This window comes from Saccostrea cucullata, unplaced genomic scaffold, assembly GCF_032062105.1.
Source record: "Saccostrea cucullata isolate Sc308-1 unplaced genomic scaffold, CSIRO_AGI_Scuc_v1 ctg2362, whole genome shotgun sequence".
NCBI classification, from domain to species: Eukaryota; Metazoa; Mollusca; class Bivalvia; order Ostreida; family Ostreidae; genus Saccostrea; species Saccostrea cuccullata.
The window spans coordinates 82,296-98,498 of NW_026938232.1; positions in this window are offsets into that span (position 1 = coordinate 82,296).

The window sequence follows — 16,203 nt, forward strand, 5'->3', positions numbered from 1 at the left end:
ACATATAATTAAAATACTAGTATATCACTGTTGTCAGCTATAAATCACATCCAATTTCATATCATGTTATGAATGAGTATAAACTAGTTCACTTTCTATATCTATAAAACAATACATGTAGGTCTGTATAATTTTCTAGGACTGCATATTCGTAATTTTCAAAAGAAAGAATGGCTTTAGATTATTGAGCTAGTGCATTGCACATATTAATTAAAAATCTCTTTCTCATTTGTTTGATAAATGATAAGACTAGCATTGAAAAAAAAATCATTGAATTTCCCAAGTTTTAATACTGTAAAATTGTTTAATTTTTATAAAATTTGATTGAAAATGTGTTTTTGGTAGTAGGTTTTTTACCAGTCGTTAGAACTGCTACAGAAGGCATATAAATCCTGGAACATTGTGGAAGTTTCATTAAAAAACAGGGTGCGTATTATTACCGCTACATTTTCAAAATTTTCATTACCGCTACATAGTCATTACCGCTACAAAAAAACCTTACATTACCGCTACATAAAAAAGTATACATTACCGCTACATTGCCTCTTTCGTTAGCCAGCCAATGTAGCGGTAATGTATACTTTTTTATGTAGCGGTAATGTAAGGTTTTTTTGTAGCGGTAATGACTATGTAGCGGTAATGAAAATTTTGAAAATATAGCGGTAATAATACGCACCCTGTACATTGCCTCTTTCGTTAGCCAGCAATCCCGTGAGGATCCGGGTTAAAATAGGTCCTCAGTACCGTACCCCCTTGCTTGTCGTAAAAGGCGACTAAATGGGGCGGTCCTTCGGATGAGACCGTATAAACCGAGGCCCCGTGTCACAGCAGGTGTGGCACGATAAAGATCCCTCCCTGCTCAAAGGCCCTGAGTGCCGAGCATAGGCCCAAATTTGCAGCCCTTCACCGGCAATGGTGACGTCTCCATATCAGTGAAATATTCTGGAGAGGGACGTTAAACAGTATTCAATCAATCGTTAGCCAGCCACATATGCGTGTACAGTACAACCTATAAATGCATAAGACCCCTTTCCCCTGCTCACCACGGGGAGGTGAAAGTAGGACTTTTAGCAGGATTTTTTATTATTATTAAAATCAATTTTATTTCATAAAACACAAAAGAATGAAAATCAGACCTGTTTACTCTCACGATTTCGCCGTAATTTTTACGGATTTTGAGGCCAAAATACGTCTCACGTTTTGCCATTATGAAAATACGGAAATAAGAAATCCGATCGTTTGGGTTTTAGCAGTTAGGTTTTTGTTATGATCTGTCTCAATTTGGCGCTTACTTATGACAAGAAAATGAGTTTATTTCAAACATTTAAGTGATGCCGCGATGATAACACGCGGTGGTTAAAATGACAGAAACCCCTCGTAAGAAAGCAAGGTATGATCAACATTACAAGTCGACATATCAACAGATATTTGGTAATTTCCTTGGTCCGTCAACGAAAGGCAGTACTTATGTACATTGTGGTATTTGTAATATAGACTTCTCTTGTGCTCATGCTGGCAGAAATGACTGCAAACGACATATTGACACTAAATCGCACAAACAGTGGGAGTCAATTCGGAAAGGGAACAGAAATATAAATGAATTTCGTGAACAAGGTGATGATTCGTTACAGATAGGGATAACAAAGGCGGAAGTTCGTGTTTGTGAAATTATCTCCGATATGAATCTATCATTAAGTACAGCTGACACTTTGTGCAACAACTTTAAACAGATGTTCCCGGACTCAAAAATAGCTCAAGGTAAGCAATATTAGTTATATTACCCAACATTAACTAAAACAAATGCTAATAAAACAAAGAAAAAATATAAATAAAGAATAAATGGCCATAAAATTTGGAATTGCAATTTGAAATGGTTTCAAAAATCATTTTTAGTTTGATATTGAAAGTGTAAATATTTATAAATAATTGACATTAGATTTTTATTTTTTATTTAATTTTACATTTATAAACTTAAAAAAACTTGGTTACTTCATTTATTTTTGACTATCAAATTTATTTCATTAATACTAGGACTAAGATGTGGGAGAAACAAGGCAACTGCAATCATCAAGGAGTTATCAGCCATAACAATGGACAACCTTGCAGCCAGAATGAAGGTTCAACCCTTCACTATTTCTACTGATGGTAGCAATGATGACACAAGCAAACAGTTTCCACTGGTGGTCCGAACATTGGATCCCAAAACAATGTCGGTGGATTCAGAACTCCTGAGCATTCCTATTTGCGTTGGAGCGGCAACAGGTAAAATGCATATAATATAATTTGCATTTAGAAAGAAAATATTATTAAAAACATACATGTAATTTGCTTTGAATTGTCTGTGATAACTTAATTCACTTGAAACATTTTATGTCATTGACCCTTTTTATTTTTTTCTTAGGTGAAAACATTTTCAAGCTTATGGATGAAGAACTCACAGATAAACATATTCCTTGGGAAAACTGTATTGCCTTTGGATGTGACAATGCAAATGTCATGACAGGAAAAAAACGGGGTGTGTTTGCTTTTATAAAAGAGAAGCAGTCCAGTGTCTTTCTTGCGGGTTGCCCCTTGCATTTAGTTCACATTGCTGCAAAGAAAGCAGCTCAATGTCTACCACCAATTGATGATGTTTTGGTTGACATATACTATTATTTTGCCAAAAGTGAAAAGCGAAAATCAGAGTTTAATGGCACACAAGTTCTCTTTGACGTTGAACAACGGAAAATGTTGAAACATGTCTGTACAAGGTGGCTGAGTATAACCAGGTACATATTGAGAGAATATTTTATAAATCTGTTAAAATTTGTTTACTCTAAATCTATTCAATATTGTTAACTTTTATTGTGAACTATTTACTTTCAGATGCATTGAACGGCTCATACACAACTGGGATGCCCTCAAACAGTATTTTAAGAATCAACATGACATCATACTTGCCAAACAAGAAAAAGTAAAATCCAAGCAGATTAGCAGTGGGAAAAGAAAAATTGGAAACCCAGTGACAACAAGCAGCAGTAAAGAGAATGCTCCTAGAAATATGAAGACAGGTGGCATGGAGAAGTCCAAGAAGGTTGAAGCAACTGATGCAAAAAGTATGGAAGAAAAATCCTTTGATCCAAGTTATGCTGAGAAAAAGGTTGAGAGTATATTCAACTTTGTCAAGTCACCAACAAACAAACTGTATGCATTGTTTGTTAAATATACACTGAAAATGTTTGATGGGATTTTAACAACTCTTCAAGCAGAAGAGCCCAAAGTTCATATACTTAGACGGTCACTCAGACTCCTATTAAGGGATCTCCTAGTAAGATTTGTAAAACCATCTGCCATGGTGGATAGATGTGTTGAGGATGTTGACTATCATTCTAAATACAACATCAAGGCAAACCAAGATCTTGTCATTGGAGAAGAAGCCAGAGAGTTTCTACTCCACAAGGAAGAGAACCATTTGAGGGAAAAGAGAATCAAGGAATTTTACTCAGATGTAGTAAAATATTTTCAGACAGCCTGTACATATATCAAGGAAAAGTTGCCAATAAATGACAAAGTTCTCAAAGATGTTGAAGTAGCAGATGTCTCACTGAAACTGACAGTTAATTCCACATCACTAGATAATCTCCTTACAAGGTTCCCATGTCTTCTGTCATTTTCTGGAGGTACCAAAGATCAAATCATGGAACAGTTTGTTAAGTACCAAAGCTGTGACATTGAAGACTGCAAGAAGGAAAGGATGGATGAAACATGGAGAAATATAGCTCAGTATACTGATGAAACAGGGGAAAAGAGCTTTTGTGAGCTTGCAAAGGTAATGCTTGGAATTCTAACCATTCCACATAGCAGTGCCCATTGCGAACGTGTGTTTAGTACAGTAAGGAAAAACAGAACTGATCAGAGAAGTTCACTTGGTGATAAGACCTTAGAAGCTCTACTTGTTCTAAAGGCCAGGCCAGGAAATTTAGGAAGCACTGAGAGGGAACACAGCAAATCAACGATTCAGAAGCTGAAAGGGGCTTATTACAGATCCCTTAAAGACTAGTTAAATTTATGAAACAATACTAAAGACATTTCTTTATACAACAATGATCATTCTTTCAGTTTTCATTTTTGACAAATGAAATGAATTATTGTTATTTTTATGTTATTTTGATATTAGTATTTATTTTCTTTTTTTTCAGGGCAAGAAATGCAATCTTTGTTTATGTTATCATATTTTTTTGTTAAATCTTGTTTTTCGTTGTTATTAAACCATGATTTGATAATCATAAATGTAATTGTTTTCTTAAAATATATGTTAAATCACTGAAAATTGAAATCTCACTGGCAAATGTCAAATCTCACTGACAAATCTAATCAAAAATACTGAGAGACAACGATATGGGTAAACAGGTCTGGAAAATCAAGCACTGTTCATAGATAAAGTTGTAAGTTTTATAAAATGTTTTTTACACTATCGCCAAAGCGTTGAAAGCCATCTGCTTGACATATTGTTGTTTTCTAAATTTATAACCATCGATAAGTAAGCCGGCATTCCCTCAATTTGTAACTTCTCAATTGTGGCCATAACGTTTAGATGAAGCTAAATGATTAAATTTCGACTGCAGAGTTATTTATATAAGTATACTCATTCTGATTAGATAGGTAGTAAATTCTGTTGATTAGAACTCATTTGTACCATAGGACTGGCGGTAAATTCAGATTTTACTTTGATGTTGCTGTGGTGTATTTGTCAGAAGAACCACAGTTTTTAAGTCATGCCCACAATTTGGCATCGAGCCATAATGTGACAAAACCTTGACTGATGAATGAATGGTGTAAATTTCAAAACTTTGGCAATAGCTGATAAATGAGTTTAGTTAACATTTTAAATTTCAAGAATACTAACATTAATTTGTCGATTATCACTCGGTATTTTTACAAAGCATATCCTGTTACGTTCTATCTCGAAATGTCTTAAATTCTTTCTTATTCTTGTCTCCAAATAGTTATTTCACATCAAAGGTGCCCGTTTTTTTTTTACTTGCAGTGCCATTCAAACTTATATTAAAATGTCAGAAATCATTTCGCGGTTTTTAGCTCTACTGGTCAGAGACCAGAAGAGCTTATGCGATAGTAATGTGTCCGGCGTCCGTCCGTCTGTCTGTCTGTCTATCCGTCTGTCTGTAAACAATTTTTCAAAATGCTACTCCTCCTACAGTTTTGGTCTAATTTCAATATAACTTGGCACACAAGTAGACTACACTAAGATACATAATTCTGTGTATCGGTTTTTGATTTCGATGAACGGTGTTGCCGTGGTTACTAAAAATAGAAATTTCTGTGAAATTCTTTCAAAACGCTACTCCTCCTACAGTTTTGGTCTGATTTCAATATAACTTGGCACACAAGTAGACAACACTAAGATACATAATTTTGTGTATCGGTTGTTGATTTCGATGAACGGTGTTGCCGTGGTTACTAAAAATAGAATTTTCTGTGAAATTCTTTCAAAATGCTACTTCTCCTACAGTTTTGGTCTGATTTCAGTATTACTTGGCAAACAAGTAGAATACACTAAGATACATAATTCTGTGTATCGGTTTTTGATTTTGATGAACGGTGTTGCCGTGGTTACTAAAAATAGAAATTTCTGTGAAATTCTTTCAAAATGCTACTCCTCCTACAGTTTTGGTTTGATTTCATTATAACTTGGCACACAAGTAGACTACACTAAGATACATAATTCTATTTATCGGTTTTTGATTTCGATGAACGGTGTTGCCGTGGTTACTAAAAATAGAAATATCTGTAAAATTGTTTCAAAATGCTACTCCTCCTACAGTTTTGGTCTGATTTCAATATAACTTGGCACATAAGTAGAATACACTAAGATACATAATTCTGTTTATCGAATTTTAATTTTGATGAACGGTGTTGCCGTGGTTACTAAAAATAGAAATGTCTGTAAAATTGTTTCAAAATGCTACTCCTAATACAGTTTTGGTCTGATTTCAGTATAACTTGGCACACAAGTAGACTACACTAAGAACATAAAGAGACTTTATCAACGATCATTACTCTATTTAGTTTCAAATCCCAGCTGCTTAAGTACTTTTCTCTTCCTTTGCTATAAGTTCAAACCAGTAGAGCTTCAGTTTCGACAGAGACTTCTGGTTGTACATTGATCGCTATAAATAAAAGTTCAATCGGCCATGTTTTCCTTTGACCCCCCCCCCTTAAAAATAAATAAAATCGATCGTTGAAAGGAAAAACAGCTTTAAAATAACATAGTTTACGATCGCTACCTCTGTTCCTGACAAAAATCTAGCCCTCAGTCGAAGCTGAAACATCTTCACAAGTACCCAATAATGATCAAAACAATCATTCCGAATTGTTTTGATCGACGATACCCCAGACGCAACATTCAAACTACAATCCGTTCAGATGGAGAAAGGTATTTATACAGACTCCGGACCATGGCTTGACAGGATGAAGTGGGCGGTGCTAACTGTCAAGCAGCTTTTCTCTCATTGGTCCTTTGGTACAAGTAACTTACACAATAGATATTAATTGGTTAATGGTAAATACACTTGTAACAGTATTTTGTATTAATTAATGACTACTCCCTAATCATTATTATCATTGTACAATAACACCTCCCTTTGTCACGTGGTTAATAAACTGGAAGCCATGCCAAAAGCCATGCTTGTTTTTACTTCAACTTTGCTACTCATTTATTGATACAGTACTTCGTGAAACATGGTGTCAGAAGTATAAATGTGGTGAGTCATACGTCTTGATCGCCGTCATTTGTTTATATTGCTCCAAATATTAAAGAATCTACCCGATTTCTTTTTGGACCGCATTTCCTCTGTCGTGCAAAACCATGCCTGAAGAGAATGAGCAAGTTGAAGCGGCTCCAGCTGCAGTAAATCTTTTCTCTATGAATATTCCATTTCCTACGCCCTTAGATTTGAAAGGTGACCTCGCTTTCAATTGGAAACATTTCAAACGAGTGTGGGAAAATTATGAGATTGCTACGGGGTTAAGGGAGAGAGATACCCAACTCAGATGTGCAACATTCCTCACTTGTTTAGGATCAGATGGGCTACACGTTGTGGATGGACTAAAATTTGATTCAGATGAAGACAAAAAGAACATTGATAAGGTTATCACTGCACTTGACACTTACTGTGTAGGTCAAACCAACGTCATATATGAGCGTTACACATTTAACTGTAGAAATCAGGAACAGTAAGAATATATAGATGCATATGTTGCGGAATTGCGTACACTAGTGAAAACATGTAAATTCGGGGACATGGAGGATGAGATGATAAGGGATCGCATTGTTATCGGAGTTCGAGATAACCATACCCGTAAAAAGTTGTTACAGGAGAAGAATCTAGACCTTCAGCGTTGCATAGATATATGCCGATCGAATGAGAAATCTGAATCTCAGCTCAAGTCTATTGCAGATGTTCACCATGTCAAGGTCAAGCAGAAAGTGAAGCAAGATAATCGTGGTAAGACTGAAAAACGTAGAGACACACAATCCATACCAACCATTCAGTCATGTCGATACTGTGGGAGAACACATCCGCGCAGCCGAGAGAAATGCCCAGCGTTTGGACAGACTTGCAACTCGTGTGGTGAGCAGAACCATTTCGAAAGGAAGTGTCCTAACAAAGAGCCTCCTAGAGCAAATCACCGTGAAAAACGTCGTGGTACATGGAATCGCAGAAAGTCAAAAGTTCATGATATAAAGACCCATGAAAGCGACTCATCCGATGAACTCGTTCTCGTTATTGAACAAGTGCACTCACTTTCATCTAAACGTCATACAGCTGTAATGAATATCCAGGTCAAATATGTGGAGTTCCAATTGGACAATGGATCTACAGCTAATATCTTACCTGCTCATGTGTACGTGCGTCTCACAGCTGACAAGGAATTTCAGAATCTGAAGAAAACTGATGTTACCCTACAGATGTACAACAAAACTGAAACTAAAGCCTTGGGCACCATCAGGATGTCTGTTCGAAATCCGTGCAATCGAAAAAAGTATAATCTAGAATTCCTCATTGTGCCAGGCAAAGAACTACATTGTATTCTGGGCAAACGAGCTATTGAAGGAATGGAACTTATTACTGTGCATACGGACAAATTCCTCACAAAGACACAAGTTCAGAATGATGTCATTTCGCAGATTGACATTAAAGAAGAAATTAATGAGAAGTATGCAAATGTGTTCAAGGATCTCGGAAAACTGGACGGTAAGCTTCATTTGGAGGTCAAGGACAGTGTGCGACCTGTACAGTTACCGCCTCGGAAAATACCATTAGCCTTGAAACCAAAAGTGAAAGAAGAGCTAAACAGACTGGAGAAGTTAGGTGTCATTAAACCAGTAAACACACCGACTGACTGGGTATCTGCCTTAGTGGTGGCTCCTAAACGCAATGGTGGCATTTACTATGTATTGATCCGAAACCACTTAACGAGGCATTAATGCGGAACCATTACCCAACACCTACTATTGAGGATATTTTACCTGACTTGCATCAAGCTCGTATTTTCTCCATTGTTGACGCAAAAGATGGGTTTTGGCACATTGAGCTCGACAGTGAGAGCAGCTATCTAACTACATTTGCTACACCATGGGGCAAATATCGCTGGTTAGGATGCCATTTGGAATCTCGGTAGCACCTGAGGAGTTCCAAAGGAGAGTGGACGACGCCTTAAGTGGTATTCCAGACATCAGACCTATACATGATGATGTGCTAATTTATGGCTGTGGTGAGACAGACGAGGAAGCTGAAAGGGACCATGATGTGAAATTTCGAGCCCTAATGCAGAGATGCATGGAGAAAAACATAAGGCTTAACCAGAGTAAGATGAAACTTAAGCTCACATCAGTGACATATCTGGGATATGTGATCGGCAAGGATGGGTTGAGTGTTGACCCACAGAAACTCAAGGCGATACATGAGATGCCTACCCCAGAAGACAAGGCAGGAATTCAGACTTTAGCAGCAGTGTTTGGCATGGAACATTTCGAGAATTACACATATGGACGGCATGTTAATATACAGTCTGACCATAAACCCCTGGAAATCATTGCACGTAAAAACCTTCACAGTGCACCCAAGCGTCTTCAGCGAATGCTATTAAGACTGCAGAAATTTGACTACAGCATTGAGTACAAAAAGGGCACAGAGATGTATTTTGCTGACACCTTAATAGGGCCTATCTTATTGCTGACTCTGATTCAGTTGAGGAGAACATTCATGACATACATAGCATCAACCATCGCGCCTACTTAGCAATATCTGATACGATATTCACAGATAAAGGAAGCTACAGAAAGGGATGACTCTCTACAGTTATTGAAGAAGATCATACTTGAGGGATGGCCTGACTCGTCAAAGGAAGTCCACCCTGATATACAAGTGTATTTTCCATTTAGAGAGGAGTTAGTCGTTCAGAATGGTGTCATCTACAAGGCCGAGCGAGTTGTTGTACCTAAATCTATCACACATAGTATAGTGCAGCGTATACATAACTCTCATATTGGTATCCAAGGGTGTATCCGTGTGCCCAGGACTACAGTGACCGGACACAACCTAACAGAAGGCAAACCCGGAGCGGACCCCGGGTTCGCTCTTTCTCCGGGTTTGTCGGGGTAGTAGGGCTGATGGAGCGGACCCAAAGCGAATAAAAGCGAAAAGCGGACCCAGAGAGCGAACCCCAAATTCAGCAGCGGTCCCAGAGAAACGCGGGTTCGGTATTTCTTTACAGAGCTGTCAATCAGGATTAGCGATTAACCAATCAGCGCATCAACCAATCAAAATATTATATTGATCTGTCGATTAGGATATAAGATCGAACGTGTTGATTTAATTCGATATAAATCCAAACACTGTACATAAAGCTAGACGTATGAATGTGCTGTGTAAATCTATTATGATAACTAAAATATTATTTAATATTTATTTATTTTAATTCTACGGGTTGTATTTTATATTTAAATATTTATTTTCTTTTTTATTAAAGCAATTAATTAATTATATGTTTTAATTTTCCAAGTAAAAGTATACATGAATATTAACGTTTTTATCTTCTAAAGTTTTTTTTATACCAGTATTTAAAATCTATTTGGTAAATAAATTGGGAAAATACATCAGTCAATGTATAAAAATAGAAATCAATTGATATTACAATTTTTACGGACAAAAAGAGGAGAAAAGAAATATAGTTGGTCTTCGACAATTATTGTAAAATTTCATCATCTCAAGATACTAACAGTTTAGTCCTGAATATTACGTGCCCAATACTTAAATGTAAATAGATATAGGAAACATCAAGACGAAAGAGATCATAACTGTAAACTCTCATTTCTATACACTATATATTTACATAGTTATATGTTGAATTTGAAATTTATATAAACATTATTAAAGAAAGAAATCCGGACCACTATGAAATACGTCTGGTTTATCGGGGTATACTCAAGTGAAGTGCGGTTTACATAATTGAACGAATTAATTACGCTAATTAATCACGACATTTAGTAAATCGTACATTGTTTCATTCTCTCAAAATGGCGTAACTTTACTTTGCAAAATATAATATAGAAGGGGTATTTTAACATATGAAATTGGTGATCTATTATAAATTTTGAAATGTTTCAGGACTAATTATTGGGAAAAAATAATTAATAGAGGCGTAAGCAATACAAATAGTTATTTTGGTTGTTCGAGAGTTGGTAACGCAAACTAACTGTAGAGATACACTAAATTGAAAGAATAATCTTGTTAAGTATCATCAGAAATTGGGTCTAATTCACTTTCATTCTGGTGAAGTAATTCAGTTTGTTAATACAATTAGGGCGGAATGACTTCAATCTGTGCATCACGAAGGAAGATTTTCATATACACGCATTTTTTTCATGCCCAAGAAGATCAAGAAGATCAATAATTTTGATGTAAATTTTGAATAATTTAAGGTAACACGTAAATTGAGAAATCATAAATAAAATAATTAGAATTTTTATAGACAATGTGTGTGTGAAATAGGGGGCATATATTAATATATTCTTAGCGGGTCGGGAGAACAATTATTACTTGCTTTTTTCTTTATTCTGATAAAAATCATCCTTGCTCTAAAATTCTGACAGTGAAAAAGATTTAATATACAGTGTAATTATTTTGTTTAGAAAATGTCCGGTAAATATTTATTACGAACTTTTAATGTGTAACTACTATAAATGAAATCTTAATATATCAGATGTACAAAGGGTTACATGCAATTTATAGATGCGATATCATAATTCATGTGTTAAGCAAACATTTAAAATACGATTTAGCAAAACGTAAGGAATAACAATGTATTTTTAAACTATATGAAGCATGAATTTAAAAGGTATTTTGTTTAGATTTCTTTCGTCAGTTTCACTTGTACACCATTCGATACACTGAAAATCAATTCAACACTCTTTTCTTCCTCTTCTTTTTTGTTTTCTCGTTATAACTTAAGAAAATAAATGCCTTATAACCCGCTGTTAAATTAGTTTAAATTTCTTGGGATCAAGAAATCAAGTAAATCAATTATTCATGTACATGTAAATCTACGCCGAATGTACAGTTGAATTTTAGAAAATTTATCAATGTCCTCCATTATATCACTGTTTACAAGTACAGTGTACATGTCCGCATCGTCGCATAAACAAAAATGATCGATCCACAATACCATTACTGTATTGAGTATACAAGGGGCGGGGCTTACTGGCGGTAAGATGGAAGCGGGGTCCGCTTCACGCATCAGTGCGTAAAGCGGTCCCAAAAAGCGAACGCCGGGTTCGCTCTATGACCTTAAAGCTAAGCGAACCCGGAGCGCACCCGGAGCGGTCCCAAAATTTCTGAAAGCGAACCCATAAGTATCTTTAAGGATGAAAACACGGCTCCGCTCCGGGTTCGCTCTGCTGTTAGGTTGTGCGGTTTGTATGTCTATTGGCCAAATATGTCGAAACATTGAATCATACATTGGTCAATGTGCTGCATTTACTTACCAGGATGAAACAGAAGGAACTATATCAGCCATTAAAATACTGTCGTCCGTGGCAAACCATAGGATGTGACCTATTTGAATGTGAAGGTAAAGATTACCTCATACTTGCAGACTATTATTCAGACTACTTTGAGGTGGAAAGACTAGTAAAACAGGAAGTTCGATCATTCGCATGATGAAATCGCAATTTGCACGTCATGGAATTCCAGATCGATAATTCAGACTATGGACCGCCATTTGGAAGTCGAGAGTTTGCCGAGTTCAGTAAAAGTTACGAATTTGAGCACGTAACATCATCGCCCAGATATGCGCAATTAATGGCAAGGCGGAGAACTCTGTAAAGATTGCCAAACGACTTATTCACAAGTGTGTAATGGACGGAAAAGATCATTCTTGGCGCTCCTGGATCCGCAATACGCCTACTCAAGGAATAGGCTACTACCTGCACAACGAATCTTTTAGACGCACTAAGAAAATTACCAGTATTGAACATCTATCAGACCACGTTATGCTGACCGCACCAGGGAAAAACTCTTTGAACGCAAGGAACGTAGACATACTACTATAATCGAGGAGCCAAGGAACTAAAACCCTTATCAGAAGGATCTTATTGTTCGCATCAGACCTACAGGAAATGAAAAAGGATGGAAAAAAGCATTTGTTCAGGAACAGAGTGATGTCAGATCGTACAAAGTGAGAACTGAGGATGGACGTGTATACAGAGTTCGACGTCATCTCCGATTTAGTAGAACCATTCCGTCCTGATCATGAAAATTCAGAGCCTTGCTGACTGACCAATCACAGCGCAATTTCCATTTACAATAGGCAACAGTGAACCAAGTCCAGCTCCACCAATATCAGAACAAAATACTTACATTTACCTGTTAGCGTCCAAAGCAACCAGTCTCTTCAAGTCCGATGAAGACACGTAGTGGTCGTGTAGTTGTGAAACTAATGCGTTATCGTGATGTGTAGGGCATAGGTAGATAGTGAAAGAGGTAATGATAAATCCTCGTCTACCTATTTCTAAGTTAAGCTTAGAACTTCATGTTAATCATGACATTGTACTTGTTGAGTTAAGACTGTTTTATGTTTAGTTTATAATAATTAAAGTCTCCCTAACAGGGCAAATAGCCTTGCATTTGATTGATTGTCATTAATCAAATCTTAATTTCTCATTCTATGATGTAATGTTGCATGTTGAATGTAAACAATGTTTTGTTTAAAGTTTAATAGTTATTTGATCATGGTATTCAAACACTGTTTTAATTCAAAGACAGTAAAGTTTCGCTATTAGCAGAAATCTTAAACTTGACATTTTAAAGCTTGGATGTAACAGTATTTTGTATTAATTAATGACTACTCCCTAATCATTATAATCATTGTACAATAACACCTCCCTTTGTCACGTGGTTAATAAACTGGAAGCCATGCCAAAAGCCATGCTTGTTTTTACTTCAACTTTGCTACTCATTATTGATAAGTACTTCGTGAAACTGCAAAGTTTTTATATAAGTATCGGGGCTCCGCCATTCTGAATTAAAAACTAGTGTATTTACCATTTTAATATCTATAGTGTAACTATAACATACCGAACCATACCTTGCTAACTCGATATGTAGCGGTAATGAGTTGTTTTGGACTGATTCAATATGTAGCGGTAATGAGTTGTTTTTGGCAGGTAAAATGTAGCGGTAATGATCGGTCCGTCGTGCGTTAACATTTTAACATTTTCAGCTTCTTCTCTGCAACCACTTAACCAATTTCAACCAAATTTGGCACAAAGCATCTATGGGTGAAAGGGAACAAAAATTGTGATTTCATGATCCCTGCCCCCCTGGGGCCTGAGGGGTGGGGCCAAAACCACTAAAATTAGTGCAATTTTTAAAAATCTTCTTCTTTACTTCTGGACATTAAGCAGTCAAACAATTTGCAAGATTGTAATCAGCATTGAGTCCTCTACCAAAATTGTAAAATTCATGGCTCTGGGGTCAGGGGTTCTAGTGCTAGGGCGGGGCTAAATAAGTATATAGTGAAAATACAAGAATTCTTATAAAATCTTCTTCTCTGCTCCTGGGTATTAAATAAACCAACTAAGTACATATAGTTATGATGAGCAAGAGTGCCTCTACCCAAATTGTGAATTTAATGGCCCCAGGGTCAGGGTTTTGGTGTTAGGGTGTGGCTCTATTGATTATTTAGTGAAAATACATGAATTCTTTGAAAATCATCTTCTCTGCTCCTAGTTATTAAATAAATTAACTAAGTGTATAGTTATGATGAACAAGTGTGCCTCTTCCAAAATTGTGAATTTCATGGCCCCAGGGTCAGGGGTTAGGATGGGGCTCTATAGATTATATAGTGAAAATAGGAGACCGGTCCTTCAAATCAGACCGAATAAACCGAGGTCCTTTGTCGCAGTAAGTGCTGGAACGAAACAGACCCCTCAATGCTTGATGGCCTAAAGTGTTGAGTAGAGGACAAAATTTGCAGCTCTCCAGCTTGCTGGCGTCTTAATGAGTAAAAATTGTTGAGAGAGACATTAAAAAATCAATCAAACATCCTTATGATCTGTCTCAGTTTCAGGCCTTCTAATCACTAGAAAAGAAAGAGATTTCAAGCACATCTGTGATTTCGAGTTGACAAAAATGCTTTGGTATAAAATGACAAAGATCGTGTTATTTAACCATGTTTTCGTAATCAAAAAAGCAGGTGATCTCTAATTACATACGTTAAATCAATGGAAAGCGAACTCTTTCTGGCAAATGGTAAATCTCACGGACAAATCGGATCAAAAATACTGAGAGATGACGTTAAGGGTAAACAGGTCCGGTACGGATTTGGTCAGTCGAATTATTATTTACAATGTGAATTCAAAAATTTCGACGCAGATTGTTTTTATCCACGTCTTTTGACGTTTGATACATCCAAAGTTTTTCTCGCTGTTTCCAACATGTGGAATTTATTTTATTTATAAATTAATTTAATCAATATCTGAATCTCATAATCCACTGATTTTAATAGATATAAATAAAAACATTTTGAAATGGTTTCTAAACAATCATATCTATTGTACGTCTTTAACTTAAGACCAAAGTTATACCAATAGTTTCCCAGCATGTATAAGGTGTTTTTCTGATAGGATAATAAACATGTATACTCTAGATAAACAAGAGGCCCATGGGCCTTATAGGTCACCTGAGCATTATTCAACAACTTTCCAGTGATTGAATTTGATCCATGTTTTAAGCCAGATGCTATAGCATTTGCAATTTGGTCATCATAACTATACACTTAGCATTTCCTTAGTTTGGTTACTTTATACCCATAAGCAGGGTAGGGGAACAAAAACTGCATTTCAACTAATCAGTAATATTCAGCAATAATCAGTAGTGCTGCTACCACACATGAACCCTTGACTCTTAGGCCTAGATCCTCACATTGCACTATTTTTGGAAAGGCATCCTCGCTTTTCAAAAATATTTGATTAATACCAAGGAGCACATTTCAAACAATTCATTCATTTTCAGTATATAAGTACAGCCCCCCCCCCCCCTCTATTCTACAACTGACCCTGGGGCCTTGAAATTTACAATTCTTCAAGATTAGGGATTACTTTTAACTATATAGTAGTTCATCTGCTTAAAACCTAGGAGCAAAGAAGAAAATATTCAAAGATTTAATGTTTTTTCACTATACATGTATAATCAATACAGCCCGCCCTAACACCAGAATCCTTGACCCTGGGGCCATAAAATTCACAATTTTGGTAGAGGCACTCTTGCTAATCATAACTATGTACTAAATTGGTTTATTTAATACCCAGGAGCAGAGAAGAAGATTTTCAAAGAAATAATGCGTTTCTACTATTTACTTATTTAGCCCCGCCCCCGCCCTAGAACCCCTGACCCCAGGGCCATGAATTTCACAATTTTTGTAGAGGACACAATGCTGATTACAATCATGCAAACAGTTTGACTGCTTGATGTTCAGGAGTAAAGAAGAAGACTTTTAAAGATTGCATTAATTTTAGTGGTTTTGGCCCCACCTCTCAGGCCACAGGGGGGCAGGGATCATGAAATTCACAATTTTTGTTCCCCTTCACCCATAGATGCTTTATGCCTAATTTGGTTGAAATTGGTTCAGTGGTTGCAGAGG